Here is a 7,163-nt window from a genome sequence, read left to right on the forward strand (position 1 = left end):
TATCAAATTAATCAATGTCCTATTACTAGACTCGGCCTGTCCATTGGCCTGAGCATAATATGGAGATGAATTAAGCAGCTTAATTCTGTATGATTCAGCAAATTCACGTACCTCCTTTGACATAAAAGAAGTACCTTGATCTGTAGTTAAGGTCTGGGGAATGCCGAATCTATGAATAATATGCTCAGTTATAAACTCAATTACCTCCTTGTGTGTCATGTTCTTTAGAGCAACGGCTTCAGTCCATTTGGTGAAGTAGTCAGTGGCAACTAACACAAACCGATGCCCCTTTGATGATGAAGGATGAATTTCTCCAATAAAGTCTAATCCCCATCCTCTGAACGGCCAAGGCTTGATGATAGGATGTAATTCGGCTGCAGGGACTAACTGTAGGTCGCCGAATTTTTGACACACTTGACAACCCTTGTAGTACTTGAAACAATCAGCTATCATACTAGGCCAATAAAAACCAGACCTTCGCAACAACCACTTCATCTTTGGAGCTGATTGATGAGTACCACAAATTCCTTCATGTACTTCGGCCATGGCTAATATAGCATCATCTGGGCCCAAGCACTTAAGCAGGATATCATTGACTGTTCGGCGGTAAAGTTTATCACTCATCAAAACATACTTGAAAGCTGTTCGCCGAATATTCTTATCTGTCCTTATACTGGGATTTCGTAGATAATTAAGTATAGGTGTCCTCCAATCACTTGCATCGGCCTCATTGTCGGCCGAATTGATCAAAAGAACATTTCTGGTAACCCCGGACGGTCCGGCGTCATCACGCGGACGGTCCGCGACCTGGGAATTTGGCTTGGCACCGGTTATCAGATTTTCAGTTTTGTGAAACTTTCCTCTCTTTATCCGATAACCTGATGCATCTTGTGCCAAATCGTTAGCTCTATGATTCTCAACTCTAGAGATATGCCGAATACTGAATTCGTCAAAAGAATGAATTATGCTCCAACATTTCTCAAGGTAACTATTTAGAGTACCATCAAAACATTGATATTCTTCTAACACTTGTTGGACAATCAGCTGAGAATCACCAAATACCTTCACATGTTTTACTCCCATACCATTTAAAAGTTCTAAGCCGAATAGGAGGGCCTCATATTCAGCTTGATTATTAGTGCAATAAGTTTTCAATCGGCTAGAGAAGTCAAAGGAGACATTACTTGGTGAAACAAGCACAATGCCAATTCCTTGCCCTTCATTGCAAACCGATCCATCAAAATATAAAGTCCAAGGAGTAATAGTGAGGTATGACATGTCTAGTTCATGAATATCATTAACCCGATGTTCTACAATGAAATCTGCTATGACTTGGCCTTTCATAGATTTCAATGGTTCATAGGCCAAGTCATATTCTATGAGTGCGTAAGCCCACTTACCAATTCTACCACTCATAATTGGGTTATGCAACATGTATTTGATCACATCGGCTTGACCAGAAACAGTGCAATGACTAGACAGTAAATAACATCTACATTTGGTGCATGCAAAAAACAAGCATAAGCATAACTTTTCAATAAAAGTGTACCTTGTTTCAGCATCCACCAACCTTCGGCTTAGATATGCCACCACATGCTCCTTCCCCTTAGTTTCTTGTGTCAGAACAGCCCCAATGACCTTATCCTCAGCTGCAATGTATAATCGAAATGGTACTCCTGCTTGTGGTGCTTTTAATACGGGAGCTGAAGATAAGTATTTTTTGATGAGATCAAATGCTTCTTGTTGGTCTGCCCCCCAAGCGAATTCGGCATCATTCTTAAGCCGAAGAATAGGGGTGAACGCATCAATCTTCCCGGCTAGGTTAGAGATAAACCTTCGTAAATAATTCACCTTGCCGAGAAACCTCTGTACCTCGACCTTACAGGTCGGAGGTCCCACATTCCGAATAGACTTGATTCGGTCAGGGTCTATTTCTATACCATGTTCATGAATGACAAATCCTAAAAACTTACCAGCCGACACTCCAAAAGCACATTTACGTGGGTTCATTTTCAAACCATACTGACGCATTTTATCAAAGGCTTTGCGCAAATCAGCTATATGAGAACTAAACTCAGCCGATTTGACTACAATATCATCAATGTAAACTTCCACAGTGTTTCCTAACAATTCATGGAAGATCAAATTCATAGCCCTCTGATAAGTAGCACCAGCATTTTTCAGACCAAATGTCATGACAACCCACTCAGATAAACCAATGAAGCCTGGACATATAAAGGCCGTTTTAGACGCATCTTCTTCGGCCATGAAAATCTGATTATATCCGGCATTACCATCAAGGAAGCTAATAATTCTATTTCCTGATGCATTATTGATTAATGTGTCGGCTATGGGCATGGGATATTCGTCTTTAGGAGTTGCTCTATTTAAATTGCGAAAATCAATGCATACTCTAAGTTTACCCGACTCCTTCTTCTCCACCGGCACAATATTGGAAACCCACTCTGCGTATCTGCAAGGTCTGATAAAATCAGCTTCTAGGAGCCGGTGGATTTCGTCCTTGATGCGTGGGAGAAGATCTGGACGAAATGTTCTAGCTCTTTGCTTGAAAGGTCTGAAACCAGATTTAATAGGCAGCCGATGCTCTACGATCTCTCGGCTTAATCCAGGCATTTCAGTATAATTCCAAGCAAAGCAATCTGAATATTCCTTCAATAGACCGATCATCTCATCTCTAGGATCGGTCTCCAGGGTCTTGTTTACAAAAGTCGGCCTTGGAGTTTTACCATCTCCTATGTCAATCTCCTCCAAAGGATCGGCCGATGTAAACCCCTGTCCTAGTTTATCAAGATCTCTGAATTCCTCTATCATGTCCCCCACAGAGGAATCAGATGATCTTTGTGTGATGGCGGACTTTCCGGTCTCGGGGACCGGATCATCCGTAATACTGTCTCTTTGCTGCGATAGATGTTCGGTCTTAAAGTCCGAACCCTTTTGTGAAAGACCAGACCATCCGGCCTTGGCGGCCGAACTGTCCGTGACCAAAGACTCATGAACTTTGTGTGTATTCATCATTTAACTTTATTTAGGATTTAGCCGATTCTCCATCGGCTCTAGCATTACAGGAATGAAACCTTTCTTATCTATACTTATGAATTGATAATCAGAAAAGTCTACTCCTGTGAGACATGTAGCAGTCTCATAAGTCCAGAGTACAGGGGCATCGGCCACAGCGATGCAGGCCGATACATCAGCATGTACTTGTTCTATGTCATCGCCTACCCATTGTATTAGCATTTGATGTAATGTAGAAGGTATACATTGATTGGCGTGAATCCAATCTCTGCCTAGAATTAAACTGTAATTTCCTTCTACATCAGCGACGAAGAATGCAGCAGCAAGGGTCTTAGTCCCGATGGTTAATTCAACGGACGTGACTCCCCTGGCTTTGATCGAACTATCAGTTCCAACACCGCTGAGGGTCATGTTGGTCTTGACAAGTTCGTCATCTTGTTTACCTAATTTTCTATACAATGAATAAGGCATTAGATTTACAGCCGCCCCTCCATCTACCAACATCCTAGCAATCGGTATCCCATCAATGTGGCCGCGCACGAAGAGCGGCTTTAAATGATTTACCGATTCTTTTGGTTTAGTAAAGGCGGCTTCTTTAGGACCAAAATCGAACTGGGCAACAACAGGTTCATCGTCGCCGATAATAGTACAATCGGCAGAGAATGTAATAATATTTACATCCATACCTGGGCGTTCTGGAGAAGCCTCGTAGTCGACCAGGTCTTCTCCCAGCAGGTCGTCCTCCTCCATTGATGTTGTCGTGTCGTTGGAGGCCTCCTGGTGAACGGCGGACGGTCCGCGCGCGGAGGCCGGACGGTCCGCGCCTGGTGCAGGTTGCCCAGACGCTTCCTGGTGAAAGCCGGACGGTCCGTGCGCAGGGGCCGGACGGTCCGCGCCTGGTGCAGATTGTCCAGACGCTTCCTGGTGAGGGCCGGACGGTCCGCGCGCAGAGGCCGGACGGTCCGCGCCTGGTGCAGGTTGACATTCTATTTCCGTGGTCGTTTGTTTTTTCTCGACGGCCTTTGGTCTCCATTTCTTTTGCGGTGGCGGGTATAGTGGATGCGTGTCATTGAATATCTTTTCCGCCTCTTTCTCCTGGCTCTCCTTCACTCTTAGGCGCTGTAATTTTCTCTTTTGGGATCGTGTCAATCCCGCCGGGCACCATCGAGGCATGGAGTATTTTGGATCGACTGTTTTGACGATAGCCGTATCCTTTTTGGTTGTGTTATCCTTTTTGGTTGTGTTGGCCGATTCACCAAAAATCATCGGCCCTTTATTGTCCCCCTGTATGACAACATCTGCAGTGCCTATTTTGATGATGTCTTTTTTCGTTGTTCTTTGAGTTGCTACAGGCATATGCCCCCCTGCCGGATTGGTCGGCCTAGGAGGCCGAGTAGTCCGGCAATCTTGTTGGGCCTGTGCCTGGTGACCAGATTCAGCAGCGCTCAATCGGTCTTGCACTGGCGGCGCCAACCTATCAAAAACGGATGTTTGGGGTGCCCCCCAGGCGGGGTACTGTGGCATCCCAAATGGATATGGTGGCATGCCCCACATTTGATTTGGGACATATGGTGGAGGTAAGTATGTGTATGGATATGTGAGAGCACCTAGAGGGGGGGGGTGAATAGGTGATCCTGTAAAAACTTAAACTTATAGCCACAAAACTTTGATTAAGCGTTAGCACAGTAATTGCCAAGTGGCTAGAGAGAAGCCAAAACACGATAACCACAAGAAAGCAATCACAGAGTTGACACGGTGGTTATCCCGTGGTTCGGCCAAGTACAAAACTTGCCTACTCCACGTTGTGGCGTCCCAACGGACGAGAGTTGCACTCAACTCCTCTCAAGTGATCCAATGATCAACTTGAATACCACAGTGTTTTTCTTTTCCTTTCAATATCCCGTTTGCGAGGAATCTCCACAACTTGGAGCCTCTCGCCCTTACACTTGAGATTCACAAAGAAATACGGAGTAAGGTGGGAATGAGCAACGCACACAAGACTCGAAAATCAGAGCAACAACACGCACACAAGTCGCAACAAGAGCTCGCAACGCAACACAAAGAGTTCACAACTCCACAAGAGCTCTATATGCTATCACAATGAAACGAATGCGTGAGATCGATGTCTTGGTGCTTAGAAGTGTTGTAGGAATGCTTGGTGTTCTCCTCCATGCGCCTAGGGGTCCCTTTTATAGCCCCAAGGCAGCTAGGAGCCGTTGAGAATAAATCTGGAAGGCCATCCTTGCCTTCTGTCGTCGGGCGCACCGGACAGTCCGGTGCACACCGGACACTGTCCGGTGCCCGATTTGATTCCATAAACAGCGCAGCCGACCGTTGCTGACTGTTGCAGATCTGGGAGCCGTTGGCGCACCGGACAGTCCGGTGCACACCGGACAGTCCGGTGCCCCCCTTCCGACCGTTGGCTCGGCCACGTGTCTCGCGCGGATTGCGCGACCGACCTTGGCTCAGCCGACCGTTGACTCACCGGACAGTCCGGTGCACACCGGACAGTCCGGTGAATTATAGCCGTACGCCGTCGACAAATTCCCGAGAGCGGGCAGTTCGCGCCGAGTGAGTCTGGCGCACCGGACACTGTCCGGTGCACACCGGACAGTCCGGTGCTCCAGACCGAACTAGGTCTTGGCTGTACACAGCCAAGCTATTTGCACCGCTTCTCTTCTCTTCTACTTTCTGTTTCCCACACTTAGACAAGTATGTTAGTACACAAAACCAATGTACTAAGACTTAGAAACATACCTTTTATCTTGATTTGCACTTTGTTCCTCCAGAAGCATAAATACACATTTAAGCCCTTGTGTTGGCACACAATCACCAAAATACTTAGAAATGGCCCAAGGGCACATTTCCCTTTCAATCTCCCCCTTTTTGGTGATTTATGCCAACACAACATAAAGCAACAAGAACAAGTGCAATATCACTTCAAATAAAACTTATTTTTGTTTTGAATCGAATTTGGCATATTTGGATCATCCTTTGCCACCACTTGGTTTGTTTTTGTAAATCAAACTCAAATCTCTATCTCTAAGTCAAACACACATGTTGAAGCATAAGAGAGTCATTCCAAAAGAGATTGATCAAAAGATTTCAAAAACTCCCCCTTTTTCCCATAATCACTACTTCTCCCCACAAGAAGCCAACTATTTACTAGAGATGCAATAAAAGAGTTTTGACAAACCAAAAGCTCTATTCTACTATTTTCAAAATCTCTCAAGTGGTAGCTGATCCATTTATTACTTTGGCCTTTATTTTCTCCCCCTTTGGCATCAAGCACCAAAACGGGATCAATCGTGGCCCTTTAACCTCATTGCCTCACAAAAATCTTCAATTCAGATCAAATGGCAATAAGAGTTCATGAGATGAACTTGGAATTAGTTACCCTCTCATCGGAGTGCAGTGGAAGTCTTTCATGGTCCAAGTCCACCTTTTCCCTTTCAATTCTCCTTCGAGACTAAGTCAAACAAACTCAAGCATATGATTAGTCTCAAAGGGTCAAGTTGTAACACATCTCCCCCTAAAACTGTGCATCAATTTGCAACGGACTTGTGAGGTCCAGGGAGTGTTTGTACAACTTGAGCACCACAATAAGCAACAAAATGCAGAAGGAACATGATCAAGGCATAAACACATGTATGCTACAATTCAATCCAAGTTCCGCGAATCTAAGACATTTAGCTCACTACGCAACCTGCAAAAGGTCTTCTCATCTAGAGGCTTGGTAAAGATATCGGCTAGCTGGTTCTCGGTGCTAACATGAAACACTTCGATATCTCCCTTTTGCTGGTGGTCTCTCAAAAAGTGATGCCGGATGTCTATGTGCTTTGTGCGGCTGTGCTCAACAGGATTTTCCGCCATGCGGATAGCACTCTCATTATCACATAGGAGTGGGACTTTGCTCAGATTGTAGCCAAAGTCCCTGAGGGTTTGCCTCATCCAAAGTAGTTGCGCGCAACACTGTCCTGCGGCAACATACTCGGCCTCAGCGGTGGATAGGGCAACGGAGGTCTGTTTCTTAGATTTCCACGACACCAGGGACCTTCCTAAGAATTGGCACGTCCCCGATGTACTCTTCCTATCGACCTTACATCCAGCATAATCGGAGTCTGAAT

Source organism: Zea mays, chromosome 2 (genome assembly GCF_902167145.1).
Source record: "Zea mays cultivar B73 chromosome 2, Zm-B73-REFERENCE-NAM-5.0, whole genome shotgun sequence".
Classification (NCBI taxonomy): domain Eukaryota; kingdom Viridiplantae; phylum Streptophyta; class Magnoliopsida; order Poales; family Poaceae; genus Zea; species Zea mays.